The 15,655-nt window shown below is 40.5% G+C and overlaps 1 protein-coding gene across 5 annotated transcripts in view; it reads left to right on the forward strand.

Annotated features, from left to right (window-relative positions):
• GAPVD1 (GTPase activating protein and VPS9 domains 1) overlaps window positions 284–15,655 on the forward strand; it is a 66,575-nt gene continuing 51,203 nt past the window's right edge. For 3 of the 5 annotated variants that reach the window (XM_013967908.2, XM_013967910.2, XM_013967909.2), the window contains exon 1: window positions 285–430. The gene's annotated coding sequence lies outside the window, so the exon portion shown is untranslated. Of the gene's footprint in view, window positions 431–15,655 lie in introns of all 5 variants that reach the window. The other 2 variants (XM_013967911.2, XM_013967912.2) reach the window with 2 other exon arrangements.

The following is a 15,655-nucleotide window of genomic DNA, read 5'->3' on the forward strand; positions in this document are numbered from 1 at the left end:
GTCACCTAAAACATAAATGCTATAAATTGTTTTACTTTACACATGCTCAGACGGATTTTTTAACATTCAGCGGTACCGTACGCGAGAGCAAGAGCGGGTCTTTGGCGAACAAGTCTCCGGAAGCCCTTTCGCGGTAACCCAGCCGCGGAAGACCGCTCCAGCCTGCGGCGGACTCGGGGGTGGGGGTTGGGGGGTAAAAGCGGAAGAGGCGCCGCTGGCCGCGGGTCCGAACTACCAGTCCCAGAGGTCCCCGCGGCTCTGCGCAAGCGCGATGACTTGGCGGCAGCGCCGCCGCAGGACGCAGGGAAGCCAACTAGCGAGTGGCGGCGGCTGGGGCAGCGGCCGTGGCAGTTCGCGGCGAGGGGACGGCTCCGAGGCCGAGTGACGGTCCGACGCAGACCTCGGTGCCCTCCTCCGCATGATCTTCTCGGTAAGTGCACGTCCCGGATCACCCCGCGCCCAGTGCGCGGGCTCCTTGCCTGGCGGCGGTGCTGCTCCGGCCTAGGGCCGCAGCCTGCGCCTGACGGCGGGCCACCGGGTGCAGCTAACCCCTGGGCCCTGGGCCCTTCCCTCCAGCGAGGGGAGACGTGGGGCCGGGGGCACACGATTCGGTCCAGAGGGGAGAGGAGGCGGCGCGCAGGGGACCAGGCAGCCTGGGGCGGACAAGAGGGAGGGACGCGTGGGGGATGGGATGGGAAGGGAGAAACAGAGGCGAGCGACCTGGCAGCTGGAGAACTGAGAATGGGAGGCGAGAAGGTGCAATATCCTCTGAGTGCCGCTGGTGAAGATGTCTTGGTTCGGAGACTCTTGACAAGCTGGACTCAACGGTCTGGGGGTGGAGGGGCAGCCCACCTACCAGAAACATACACACCATACTTGGCATCTTTCCACTTCCTGTTGGAGGTCTGTAAATAAGAAGCTGTCGGTTGCTTCCATCGCCTTTCCTTCAACTTCGTCTTTCATTGACTGGCAAAATTTTAAACGGGTCCTGGCTAAGCAAAGCAGAGAAATAAACAGGTAGTTCTGTCTGTAAATCTGCGTAAAAACAGGGAGGCGTGGTGGTCCGTTCAGACGAGAGGTAAGTCAAAGGAGAACTCAGTGTTTTAATTTTAAAATTTGTGCTAAAAATCAGTTTGAGCGAGGCTTTAAACTAGAAAGGATTTTAAACCTGGGATTCACCATTTGGTGGTTAGAATTCAGGAGCTCCTTGAACTAGAATGAGAACAAAACACGTCTTTATTATCTGATAACTGTATTGTCATTATAAGCAACAAACCACAGTAGAGTTAGCGATGCCTGTGACTTTGTCACCAACATAAATAATAGATATTTTTGTGTCATGTTTACAGTTGTTGCAGGTATCTTAAAATATCATTTATGGTACACTCCAGTAAAACATTTTTAAAGTATCATTTATGCTTATAATTTCTTTGGATTATGGTATTATCAGACCCACTGTTAGACCTTGTTATTTGATAAAGGTACACATATATTAAAATATCAGGGTTTTTTTTTTCATTCTTTTGCTAATAGTTCAGTATAATTAGTTTCTTTTGTGGTCGCATATAGTTAATTATGCATTTAAAAAGCAATCTGAGAAGGGGGTCCATAGGCTTCACCAGACTACCAAAGAGACCCATGGCTCAAAAAGACTTAAGAATTTCTGAAGCAGAAATAAGTTTTGGGGATCTGTAAGTTGGCTTGCAAGAATATTTGGATCATTAGATAAGAAAAAAGTCAAAGCAGATAGGACAATAGTGTAGATGAAAGAGGGAATTTTTGTAATCAGGGAAATAAAAAAATCTGACTGTAATCAGAGCAATAATTTTGAAAAAGAGTATCGACCACAGATATTTCACTCAAGGTACTGAGGAATCAACAAAATAATCTGAGGAAGAAAGGGAAGTGAGTACTTTGGCCCTTAGATTTTTGTGTGAAGGCACCTCCTGGTTCTAAGTGATTAAAGGAATTGAGCCCTCCAAACTCTTATATAAGTCTGTGAAAGAAAATTTTAGTGTGTGCTGTTTTTCTTTAAGTCATGTAGGCAGTGTGACTTTTAAAGGGGGGGAGGATATTCTAATTTTTCTATCTTTTTTGGGATGCGGGGTGGTGGGCCACACCGTGAGGACTGTGGGATCTTAGTTCAGTTCTGTGACCAGGGATCAAACGCGGACCCTGGCAGTGAGAGCACTGACTGCCAGGGAATTCCCCAGACTAATTTTTCTATCATTAAGTGAAAACTGCAGGATCTCTCTTCGAGTCTGTTTTCCTGTTGCTGTTCTTTTCATACATGACAGAAAGTAAACGTACAGCTTAGAGTTGAAGAGTTACTAAGTCTTTTTCTTGAAATTTCATTTTAAATTCTTGTAGTTCAGCTGCTTTTTGGCCTCAGACTTCTCACTGACAAATCACTCTTCACATTTTTTCAGAATATGTGTGACTGGAAGTTTGCACCTGTTTGTAAAGCACCTGTCAGCATCTTGTGTGAAATATTTTCCCCTCTAAAATAATATCTATAATGAAAAACCAGTGCAGCAGACTTTTTTAGAAAGGATTAGGGGAGGGTATGGAAAGCTGAGGAGGAGTCTTTTCTGAAATAGATGTTGGTGCTGAAATAGTTTGTGTTGACTTAAACACACCGTGTTACAAATCACTGCCTTGGGGAGGTCTTGCCAGATACCTTCTGTGTCCTTACACTGCCTCTTTCATCATTCTTTCTCCCCTGCCCCTTTATTTTATTTATAGATTTACCTATCTGGCATCATATTATTTGTATATTTGTATATATTTATACCTAAAAGATCAAGAGGATTTAGATTGGAGCTACTACTACTAAATGGGACAGTGGAGATTGGGGAGTGCTGTGTGGATATGTCATTTGAACTGGACATTCAGTCGTAGATGTGATTAGCTACAGGGATACTGGAGAAAGGCCTCGGGTACAGGGAACGATTTGAACAAAGACAAGGACAGAGGAGTTTGTAAATCAAATAAACATCTAAGTCAACAGCTCACCCCCACCTCCCTCCCATCCATCCATCCATCCATCCAGTGCGTTAGGTCTGTAAAAGGAAAAATGGAAGAAAAGATTATGTATAAAGGCAGTTTGGGATGAACAAAGGCTGAAAAATCTAGGCTCCCCATGAGAGTGTGTGACCATTTGCCTCCAGATGGATCTCTCCCTCCTAGAGCCCACCATTGACATTGCTCACAGGGAACCTGAAGTCTCTATGCTTAAGAACCAGAGAGGCAGCATGGGGAAATGAAGAGTGTGGGGTGTGGAGTCAAACAAATCTAGTCTTGAATTCCTTGTCTGCTGCATAATAGCTGGATGATTAGGCAGTAAGTTATTTGACTTCTCTAAAGCTATTTCCTCCTCTGTATAATGGAGGTGATAAATAGTTGTCATATAGGATTAACCCCAGAAGTAACTTCAGGAACATGGCTTTCACTCAGTAATTGCTGGTTATCTTTTGGCGTTCCAGCTTTCAACGTGCTTTCACCCTTTTCCACATTCATGCCACGTCCCTGACTTTAAAACAGCCATTACTCTTCTGGTGCCTTCTTGGGCACTGTCACAGTGTTGTCACTTCCCACTTCCCCCAGTCGGCTTTGCTGTGAGTTTGTGAGCAATTTTCCAGGGGTGACAGTTAGCACCATAGAAGATGATACTGCCTGAGAATGGCATTCTGGAAATGGCAACAATATGTATTAACTTTCGTTGAGTGCACCTAACAATATAAAATTTGCCACTCTTTAAATGTAATGTGCTTCAGTTTAGATTAGTTTATTTGGAAAAATTACCCCTGATATTTGCAGAAAATTGAAGCAGGAAAGTAGATACATCCCCAACTGTAAGATGTTTCACTTTTATTTATTATTATTTTTAGTAGTGAGTGTACTGGGGAGTTGGTTACACATTCTCCAGGATAAAGTATGATTTTTTTGAGGGGTTTAAAGTCTGATATATTAAAAATAAAGTCTGATATAAGTGGGATCCTTGGGGTGAATTGGGGGGATGGAAGGGAGGTTCAAGAGGGAGGGGATATATGTATACTTAGCGCAGAGTTAACAGTGTTGTATAGCAGAAACCAGCATGACATTATAAAGCAATTATCCTCCAATTAAAAATAAGTTAAAAAAATAAGTGGGATCCTTTTTACTTGCTTAGGAAAGACCAAAAATAATTGAAAAACAGTTTCTTCTCAAGTGACTAATTAAATTTTCCCCTTCAGCTTCATGTTTATTCACCACACACATTTCCTTCTCTGTAGTTAATGTTTTCTTAGGTAAGAAGGATTTTAGCTGTGTTTTTGTTTTTTTACATTTGAACTGCCTAGAACACAAATTCTATATGTTTGCATAGAATTATTTGTGGCTTTAACTCTTAAATCCTAATCAAGAATTCATTTGTAAAGGAACAATTTCTGTATTGTGTTCAGAAAAAGCTTTTGGCACAAATTGTTTGACTTGTGGTTTGCAAAATTACAGATAATTAAAATTTCCTTCTTTGTGTTTACCTATATTTTCTTCTTTTTTGGATTATGTTTCAGTATGTATTATGATTTTGTAAAAATATTTTCAGAAGGGGAGTTCTTCGTTGTTTCTAAGCTGAAACCCAGTTTTGAGCTCTGCAATTCAAAGTCAAAAAAAGTGATGAATATCTGTTGATACTTCAGGTTCTCATATTTAATAAATAAATGGCTGAGCAAATGTTTAAGAAAATACAGACTTCCTAAGGGTCTTTATAATGTCTTTTTTCTTTTCTAAGTTTGAAGATAAACTAGATACTTGTTAAGTATTTATACCCAAAAGGAAAATATAACTTAATGCTATATATTAAGCCAAAATTATCTTTGTATTCACCTTTTCTGTAAGCCATTTAAAAAAGATAAGACTACATAATAACGAATGAAATATTGCCATTTGCAGTAACGAGTGGACCTAGAAAATATTGTATTTAGTAAGTCAGAGAAAGACAAATCTATGATATCACTTATATGTGGAATCTAAAAATAATGCAAATGACTTTATATTCAAAACAAAAACAGACTCACAGACACTGAAAATAAACCTATGGTTATCAAAGGGAAAAGGGGGTAGGGGGTTGATAGAATAAATTAGGAGTATGGGATTGACAGATACAGACTACTATATATAAAATAGATAAGCAACAAGGATTTACTGTATGGCACAGGGAATTTTAACCAGTGTCTTATAATAACCTATAATGGAAAATAATCTTAAAAAAGATATCTATCAATATATAGGTAGACATCTATATGTGTCTATCTTCTTGTGTGTGTGCCCAGTTGTGTCCGACTCTTCATGACCCCAAGGACTGTAGCCCGCCAAGCTCCTCTTGCTCATGGAATTTTCCAGGCAAAAATACTGGATCAGATTGCCATTTCCTACTCCAGGGGATCTTTCCCACCCAGGGATCAAACCCTCGTGTCTTGGGTCTTCTGCATTGGCAGGTGGATTCTTTGCCAATAGATAAAAGATAGATATACATATCTGAGTCACTTTGCTGTATACCTGACACTAACACAATATTGTAATCAACTATACTTCAATAAAAAGATGATAAACTATACAAGGCTTTAAGCAGACTGTAACTGTATAAACAGGCAAGATGTCTGCTCATTAATTTAAGATGTCTGTCTGAAAGGGTGCCTGCTTGGTCTTGCTCCGGTGTAATGCCTATACACCCACGCTGGAGACTAGTCGTCAAACGTGTTCAGTTCTATTTTTTCTCTTCCTAATTTATATTTTCAATTTATTTTCTCTGAATCTTTGAAAGGATTAATATTGGGGAATTTAAAAGACAGAACATTTAATCAAGGGATGTTAGCCTATTCCCTTTTTTTCAGGATCAGAATCAAATTATCTTCACAAGCAATTCAAATTTTATCTAAGTACATCTATTTTAAAAGTTTTTAGGACTTAGGCTAAAGTCATCTATTTTCAGCCCACTCTGAACTGTCTCCTTTCACTTTCTAATGGAGAACTCTGACCCATGTCTTAATTTTACTTCCACTGTTTATAAATCCTGACCACCTGACAAAAATACATTAGGTCTGAAAGTCATAGCACTTATGGCAGAATTGCGAAATGTTTACAGATGTGGACTTGTGTCCAAAAGGCTTAGGGAAGAATAGATTAATTCTTTTTACAGAATTTATTTCATCTTTACCTGCTTTAGAACCCAAGGAATCTAACTTTGATTTCTCTAAAACAAAGTGCTTTTTAATATCGAATTATTCAAGGGCCTGGTGGGCCAACTTGGATTCTGATGGAAAGTAATTTATTAAGTAAGCTTTCCTCTAAGTTTCTGTTTGTTGCTGTTCAGTTGCTAAGTCTGACTCTTTGCGACCCCATGGACTGCAGCATGCCAGGCTCCTCTGTCCTCCACCAACTCCCAGAGTTTGCTCAAATTCATGTAAAGTTTTTATTCCATCATTGCAAAACATCATGATAGCAGTAATGACAATAATAGCTAACATTTATTGACTTCTTTTTTTGTAGGCATTATGTAAACTAAAGTTAAAAATTCCGTAATTTTATGGAGGCATCTTAATGGTTAATTTATTTTTGAAAAGCCATTTGACTAATGAGATTTATTTATTTACTTTTTTTGTGGTCCAGAATGTTCCTTTTAGGTAGAACACAGTGATAATAATGCTGTTTGAAGTTTGATAGTGTTTGTAATTTTATGAAGTACCATTTTGGAAAATGTGATGACGCAGACATGTCAGTCTGCTGTTTACATGCTTTCCTTAAATTTGAGGGTGTACTCTTGGATCTTGAAACAGGCTTTACCAGTATTACAGCTCAGCAAAAATGCAGCTGAAGCTCAAAGTTCTCTTTCTGCTCTTCTATCTGGTAGTTTTGTGCACCCACTGTATTTAGGGAAGAAACTTAATTTTATGCTGGGGACGAAAGCTTCCTCAAAGCATGTGGGTGGTGAAATCTTTCTCTCAAAGGTTTGTAGAATGTTCTAAGGGTTGTAGGATTTTTTTCACTAGTTTACCTTGATCTCCAGATTTCTGTATGTCTTAGTAAGTTGTCGTTAGAGATTGTTGAATAGGGGGAAATTAGATTTGGTGGTATACAGGGAGGCCTGGCGTGCTGCGATTCATGGGGTCGCAAAGAGTCGGACACGACTGAGCGACTGAACTGAACTGGAGAAGACTCTTGAGAGTCCCTTGGACTGCAAGGAGATCCAACCAGTCCATTCTGAAGGAGATCAGCCCTGGGATTTCTTTGGAAGGAATGATGCTAAAGCTGAAACTCCAGTACTTTGGCCACCTCATGCAAAGAGTTGATTCATTGGAAAAGACTCTGTTGCTGGGAGGGATTGGGGAAGGAGGAGAAGGGGACGACAGAGAATGAGATGGCTAGATGGCATCACTGACTCGATGGATGTGAGTCTGAGTGAACTCCGGGAGTAGGTAGATGGACAGGGAGGCCTGGTGTGCTGCAATTCATGGGGTCGCAAAGAGTCGGACACGACTGAGCGACTGAGCTGAACTGAACTGAACTTTGGATTAATTAAATTAATTAAGGCTTCCATAACATGAAAGTTCCTGATGCGTTTCTAGATCAGGCGGATATTTTTGTGTTACTTACTGCCTTTGGAGGAGAAGGGGATATAATTTTAATACCATTGCAGTTCTGCTTATTAGTGTACAGTGTGTTATTGTTCAGCTGTACCTAGAAATTAAGTACTGTGTCCTTTTTGTTGGACTTGAAAATTTCACAGTTTTAATTATTCACAGAATTTGTCTGGTCCTGAGTGTTTAAGTAATTGTACTAGCAGATCTTTAAGCAGGGGAGCTTTTAGTGCCAAGTTTTTATTATGTTTTCCTTAAAAAATTTTTTGAATTACTAAAGTAATAAATATTCTTTGTTAAAAAAATAAAAATGATGCAAAAATGAAAAATTTTTTCCCTACCTGCATATGCATATACTATATGGTTTGGAATTTTTTTTTCCCCCAGAATTATAGTTAACACTAGCTCTTGATAACCCATTAAACCCTCACAACTTTATGAACATGCCCGTCAAAGTTTCAATTTTACATCCATTTGCATATGAAGAAACTAAGGCAAGGAAAAGTAATTAGCCAAAGCCTGCATAACTAGTGAGCAGCAAAACTGAGATTTGAGCTCAAGAAGTCTTGCTCTGGGATTTGTGTTTTAACTAACCTTGGACTGCCTCTGGGATCTTACCTTGCATCTCGTTCTGCAGTTTGCTTTTTTCACTTAGTGGAACCTGATAGGCATGCGGGTCTCCTGCATTGTAGACAGACGTTTAACCATCTGAGCCACCAGGAGCCACCAGGGAAGTCCTCCAGGTACCTCTGTCTCCTTCTTAGTAATTATGTGGCAGTACATGGAAAGCCGTTTCCCTGGCGGCTCAGTGGTAAAGAATATGCCTGACAATACAGGAGAAGAGATGCGGGTTCGATGCCTGAGTCAGGAAGATCCCATGGAGAAGGAAATGGCAACCCACTCCAGTATTCTTGCCTGGGAAATCCCATGAACAGAGGAGCCTGGCAGGCTACAGTTGATTGGGGTCACAAAAGAACATGACTTAACAACTAAACAAGTCCATGGAAGGCGTACCATGATTTATTTAATGTCTTTCATGCTTCATCTTGTTTAACTGTCCCATTAGTCATGATTTCAAATAAGATTTTAAAAAGCCAAGATTTTAAAATGAAAATAGTGTATCTACATTAGTATTTACTAAATAATGCATATTAGCTGTCCAGGTGTTTTATTCTGTCAGTTGGGTGGTCTAATAAAACCTGAGCTTAATCTACAAGCTATTTGTTATGTGTTGAATTTCATTATTTTCATGGTTTTTCTTTTTCAGCTCTGGAAAAGTAATTAATGGATCAGGGCAGGGGGTAAAATTGACCTTTGGATTTTATTTATTTTTGGTAGGGTTTGGAGTTTTGATGTCATGACACGAAGTGCTGTACTCTTAATTTGAATTTTGGGTACTATCTGACTTTGAATTAGGTACTTACATCTTCAGAGCTGTGTGTCTTTCAGATCCTTGTACTTGTGCCAGGAATAGTTGGTACCAAGTCTATTTTTTTAAACAGTGTCTTACTTTTGTTTCAAAAATGTCAACCAAAGATATTAGGACGTGTCAGTCGTTTCCATATTTTCCCCTCATGATACACATTTCTTCATTGTAAAGAAACGTCCTTTTTTTGGTACCTTAATAGTTATTTCAGACATACTCATTGGGAAGTTAGTAGGTGTCTCCAACTTAAATTTTGTTGCTCTTCTTTAATCATTTTGGAACTGAGTTAGCAGCAGCTTGGCTGATTCCTAACTGGAGCATTGCTCTTCATCATTCAGTTGCTTGTTTATTAATTATTTATAAATTTATACATTGATTCAGTACCTGCTAAACACCAGTTCCGCTGCTGAGTCACGGAGATACCAAGATGACTGTGTCCCTGTTTCAGGGCACTTAAAGTTTTGTTGAGAAAACAATGTTCTGTTGCAAATAGTCTGTGTGAAAATATCTGACTCAGGAGGCTGGTAAAGGCTTCTCAGTTTGGGCTGGGCCCCGCTGCCTGAGTGGGACTTAACTGACCGCTAAGAGGAGTAAGCAGAGGATTCTAAACAGAGGGCATGCAGAAATCCAGTCTCTGACAACTCAGAATTGTCATCAGAATGTCATGTATCCCTGTGAGAAAGCAGGTCCCTCAAGAGCAGACCTTAACCTGTCCTGTTCATCAGCGCCTAGCACTTCATAGGTGTTTAGTAAACATTTCTTGAATGGGTGAGTGAAGCAAGTATGTTAGATACAGCCTTACTGTCCTTGTCTGTCCATTTTCTGGAAAGAGCTGAGCTCATTATTTTTAATACCTGATGATTTTTAGAGTGTGTAATTTAAAGAAACATAAAGTGAGCAAGAAACTATTCCTGCATCGAAGGAGATAAATCTTGCAAGAGGAAACACATGTAGACAAATCATTGTAATTCAACATGATTATATTTATTAAAAAAAAATTTTGCAGTGGACACCCATCTCTGGTATGGGTTGGTTACGTCCCTGGAAAGTGGTGGGTAATTAAAATCCTATACAGCTAACATTGTAGTAGGTCATTAGAAAATGACGGTCATTTTTTTTCCCTTGTCACATTAGTATAAACAGTACATGAATACTGTGATGAAATGTACGTATATAATGAACAAAAAAAGTAACTGGCAGTTCTGTCAAGGTTTAGGCAGTAGTATATAACAATGTTTACCATGCTTGATCCTTGAGTAACATCAGAATTTTTCCTGAATCTGCACACTGCTTTACTGTTGTTTATTTAAAATGTCTTTTTTTGGGCCCCTTAAAAATATTTTTAAAGAAGCTTTATGTTATTACCATAATGAAAGGCTACTATCTCTTGCCCTAAATAGAAACCAAGTTAAATATAATAAAAACACAGCAGTGTTATAAAACTTAGCTTGCTGCTGTTTGCGGAAGGTGCCGAGTTTGAGATCTGCTGTCCTTTAATTGAAAGGAGAGATTAGCAGGTGTTGGGCTTCCCTGGTAGCTCAGCTGGTAAAGAATCTGCCTGCAATGCAGAAGACCTGGGTTCGATCCCTGGGTTGGGAAGATCCCCTGGAGGAGGGCATGGCAACCCTCTCCAGTATTCTTGCCCAGAGAATCCTCATGGACAGAGGAGTCTGACAGGCTACAGTCCACGGGGTCACAGAGTCAGACACCACTGAGCGACTAAGCACAGCAAGTGTTAGGGAAATGTTGAAGACAAACTGGGGCCTCGCTTAGCTTTTCTCCATGATGTGAATAGGAGAACTGAAAGAGACTTGAAGACGGAGTAACTTTCCCACTCAGTGTCATAAGGGAGGAAGGACGTACCCTATTTGTTAGAGGCAGTTCCCCCAGCACTTAGCAGTGGGAAGAGATTTGGGGGCTGGGCCTCAAAGGAGAAATCTGAGTTCACATAAAGATGAGGAGGATATAGGCTTCATGTGTGTGCGTGCTTGTGTGCACGTGGATGCTCAGGTGTGCCCGACTCTTTGCGACCCCGTGGACTATAGCCTGCCAGGCTCTTCTGTCCATGGGATTTTTTCAGGCAAGAAAACTGGAGCAGGTTACCATTTCCTCCATCAGGGGATCTTCCCGACTCAAGGGATTGAACCCATGTCTCCTGTGTCTCCTGCAGTAGGGAGGAGAGTCCAGGAATGAGACTACTCAGATGAGACTCTTCATAGTCTGAAGGGTTGACTGGAGGAAGATGATAATCTTGAATTTTCCTAACCTTTCCCAATAAAGGGCCATTTTGATTTTCTGTTCTCCCACATTGGAAGAAGGCAGAAGATACAGTCAGAGCATAGATCACTTTGACAATATTGATTACTGTCTGAGGTCACCTGCCCACAGGAAATCCCAATTAGCTTCCAAAGACAGAGAGTGAGGTGACCCAGATTTTCTGGTGCCAGTTAGGGAAGAATTGATGCTTTTGAACTGTGGTGTTGGAGAAGACTCTTTAGAGTCCCTTGGACTGCAAGGAGATCCAACCAGTCCATCCTAAAGGAGACCAGTCCTGCCTGTTCACTGGAAGGACTGATGTTGAAGCTGAAACTCCAATACTTTGACCACCGGATGTGAAGAGCTGACTCATTTGAAAAGACCCTGATGCTGGGAAAGATTGAGGGCAGGAGGAGAAGGGGACGACAGAAGATGAGATGGTTGGATGGCATCACTGACTCAATGGACATGGGTTTGGGTGGACTCTGGCAGTTGGTGATGGACAGGGAGGCCTGGCGTGCTGCAGTTCACAGGGTTGCAAAAAGTCGGACACGGCTGAGCGACTGAACTGAATCTGGATTAGTCCCTAGTAACTTTTTCTAAACTTTCATATACCATTTCTGCAGTAGGATCTAGGTTATTTAGTCGTGAAGTCCAACTAAACTTGACTTTGTCAGACAGTTTGAAACTTTCGAAGAAGAGGAGAGTTGTCCAGCTACTGACTGACATATTAATAGCTGGAAGAGTGGGGTGAATAGAAGAAGCAACCTTGACGGTGAATTAAAGCACTCATTTTGGGGAGGCAGATGGCATGGTGGTTAAAATCTGCGTAAGCCAGGTACACCTGGATTCTAGTCTTAGCTTTGCTAGTTACTGAGTTGACCTTGGGCAGAATATTTAATTTCCTCATCAATAAAAGGTGGGTACGAATACCTTTCAGGAATGTTACACAGATTAAATGAGAATTTCCATATAAAGTACCTGGCTGGTCCCTAGTAAGGACAATCCTGAAATGCCCAGTGGTTATTATTGTTTCCTAGGCACGAGTACATTCTACTGCTGCTATTGCTAAGTCGCTTCAGTCGTGTCCGGCTCTGTGCGACCCCATAGGCGGCAGCCCACCAGGCTCCCCCGTCCCTGGGATTCTCCAGGCAAGAACACTGGAGTGGGTTGCCATTTCCTTCTCCAGTGCATGAAAGTGAAAAGTGAAAGTGAAGTCAGTCAGTCGTGTCCGACTCTTAGCGACTCCATGGACTGCAGCCCACCAGGCTCCTCCACCCATGGGATTCTCCAGGCAAGAGTACTGGAGTCGGGTGCCATTGCCTTCTCCAATACTTTACTACCCCCAGCCAAAACTCTGCTCTTCAAGCTCAACCACTATTACTTATAATGGCTTTAAAAATTTTGCTATTAAGTGGAAATTAATATGAAAACTGACATTTCCTAAACAATTCTGGATGGGAAATTTATTTGCCTTGCTTCTTTTGACCAGGAATTAGTGCAAAATGTTAATACAGCTGTGGAACTTTTGCGTTAGGAGGTTTCTGTGTTTTGTTTCTGATCACAGTGAACTGAAAGAAAAAATATTCTTAGTGTGATAGTTTAAACAGTGCAGTTATGTTACCAGATGTTAGTGCGTTCTGTGACATCAGGTAATGATAAGTTACAGTGTTCATGTGCAGTTCTCAAATTCATATATTTTTTTGTACTGAGAGAAGTTGCTAAATTGTATGCTTAGATTTAGAATTATGTTATTTATGCAACAAAAAATTAAAACAGACTTTACTTTTTAGAACAGTTTAATTTACAGAAAAACCTAGATGATAGTGCAGGGAGTTGCCATCCACCCAGCATCAAGTTCCTGTTGATATGGTGCATTTGCTACAATTAGTGAACCGGTATTGATAATTATTATTAATTAAAGTTCATACTTTATTCAGATTTCTTTAGTCTTTACCTGATGTCCTTTTTCTGTTCCAGGATCTCATCCAGGATATGTTACATTTAGTTGTTATTATCTCTGTAATTTTTGATTGGATCATCTTAATTAACCAAATTATTTGTTTGCAAAACATGCTTTATTCTCAAAAAAAGCCATACCTATGTGTGGCATATAATGTTGCTAAAAATGCTCTTTGATTGAAGCTAGTTGGCCTTTAATTCCACTTTCAATAAGCCTTTATGACGGTAGGTTTCATCATGTGAGCAAGTAGCCTGTCTTACCTTTTTAGTTATGTCTGATATTTCACACTTATTTTCATGGAAAGCTTCATTTTGGTTGCCTCTGCCGTGTGAAGGACATGGAGTATGTCTCATTGTGTCCTAGCAAAATGATAAAAATTACTCTGCCTCTTTTTTGTGGAGGCACTTAGATCCCACAAGCTGTGCTACATGGCTTGTGGGATTTTACCTCATTGACCAGGGATTGAACCTAGGCCCTTGGCAGTGAAAGTACAGAATCCTAACCACTGCACCACCAGGAAATTCCCTACCCTACCTCATAATTGATAAGAATGGTGATGTCCTATATCATAGATTATTTATACTTCACAATCTTCACATGTGAACTATACTATTTAGCATATGAAGTAGGTAAGAGGTAAGAGCATTATCCCAGTTTTGAAGATGGGGAAGCAGAAACTTAGGTGAAATCACTAGCCACAGATCACGTTGCCAGTAGAAGTCAGAGCCCAGTCTTAAATCCCTCAGATCTTCTTACTGTAGTTTTTTGTTTTATTTTTAGTATCCTTTCCATCGTCTTGTATGAAATAATTTCTATAAAAAATGATACAGTAGTGAGTGTTTTTCTGTTACTGACTTACAGAGTTGATCTTGAGTTTATTAAATTCCTGAAGCCTGGTGATCTCAAAGATCCATGGGATCTCAAAGAACCGAGCGGCTGAACAACAGACAGATGATTAGATAAACTCTCGATGTTACTTATAAGTTTAAAACTCTTGGCTGCATATCATTAACTTGGGATACTTTTGATTAGAAATTTTCATCAGCGAAATCATGAGACATGATTCTCATTCCATAAAACATTTGAAATTATTTCCCCCTACTTTTGAGTCCTCGAGTCGCCGGAGTTCGTTCAGGCATAGTTGCTGACGTGTGTAATACGTGTTTCCTCCTTGGAACTTTGAGCGCATTTTCTAATTGACGCATTTCACTTTATCTGGTTGTGCTTCCTCCCCATGCTCTGTGTTAGAGGAGGTATGCTTGCTTATCAGGAGTTGACAGGCTTTTTCTGTAAAAGGGCAGATAGTGGATGTTTTAGGCTTTGAGGGCATATGGACCCTGGTGGACTCTGGCAACTATTCAGCTCTGCTATTGTAGCCTGAGAACAGCCATAGATAATATATAAACAAATGGACATGGCTGTGTTCTGGTAAAACTTTATTTGTACAAGTAGGCAACTGGTTGAATTTGACCCACAGGCTATAGTTTGGCAGCCTCTCCTCTACACAATTGTAGGAACGATACAAAAACTCAATGTGCTTCACTTCTTCCAACTAACATCTCCCTTCTAGGCTCTCAGTGATAAGTCTTCCTAACATGAGTTGAAAAGGTTAAAATCTGACTTAACACGCATAGGTATGCTGCTGCTGCTGCTGCTAAGTCACTTCAGTCGTGTCCGACTCTGTGCGACCCCATAGACGGCAGCCCACCAGGCTCCCCCTTCCCTGGGATTCTTCAGGCAAGAACACTGGAGTGGGTTGCCACTTCCTTCTCCAGTGCCTGAAAGTGAAAAGTGAAAGTGAAGTCGCTCAGTTGTGTCTGACCCTTAGTGACCCCATGGACTGCAGCCTACTAGGCTCTTCCGTCCATGGGATTCTTCAGGCAAGAGTACTGGAGTGGGGTGCCATCGCCTTCTCTGACGCATAGGTATAATTGATTTTATTTTTGTAGAAAATATGGTTAAGTAGAACTGAAGTTAATATAGATTTTCAAAGTTCAATTATTGACCCCTCCAAAAAGAAATTATCTAACTTTGAAAATGCTTGCAGCTTTCAGGGAAAAAAAAAATCAGTTTGTTACTGTGAGATATACCTAAAGTTAATTTAAAAATTCTTTGATTTTTACTTAAGTTCTTTTTCTCAGAGCAACTTGTGATAATGCAGTTAGCAAAACTATATGAGAACTTCTTGTGTTTGGCTGTGGTACTGGGGGCTGGGCATACACAGGTCTAAGAGAGAATTCTCATCCTTTGAGGGGACCCTTCATTCTTGCTGGAAGGACAGTAGACATTAAAGATGAAAATAAAAAATAACAGTTCCAATTTAATGGTATGAATAAGCACTGCTTTAGGAGTTCATAGTTGGAATTTATCACTGGGGCAAACTGTATGGTTGGG

Source organism: Capra hircus, chromosome 11, assembly GCF_001704415.2.
Source record: "Capra hircus breed San Clemente chromosome 11, ASM170441v1, whole genome shotgun sequence".
Taxonomy (NCBI): Eukaryota; Metazoa; Chordata; class Mammalia; order Artiodactyla; family Bovidae; genus Capra; species Capra hircus.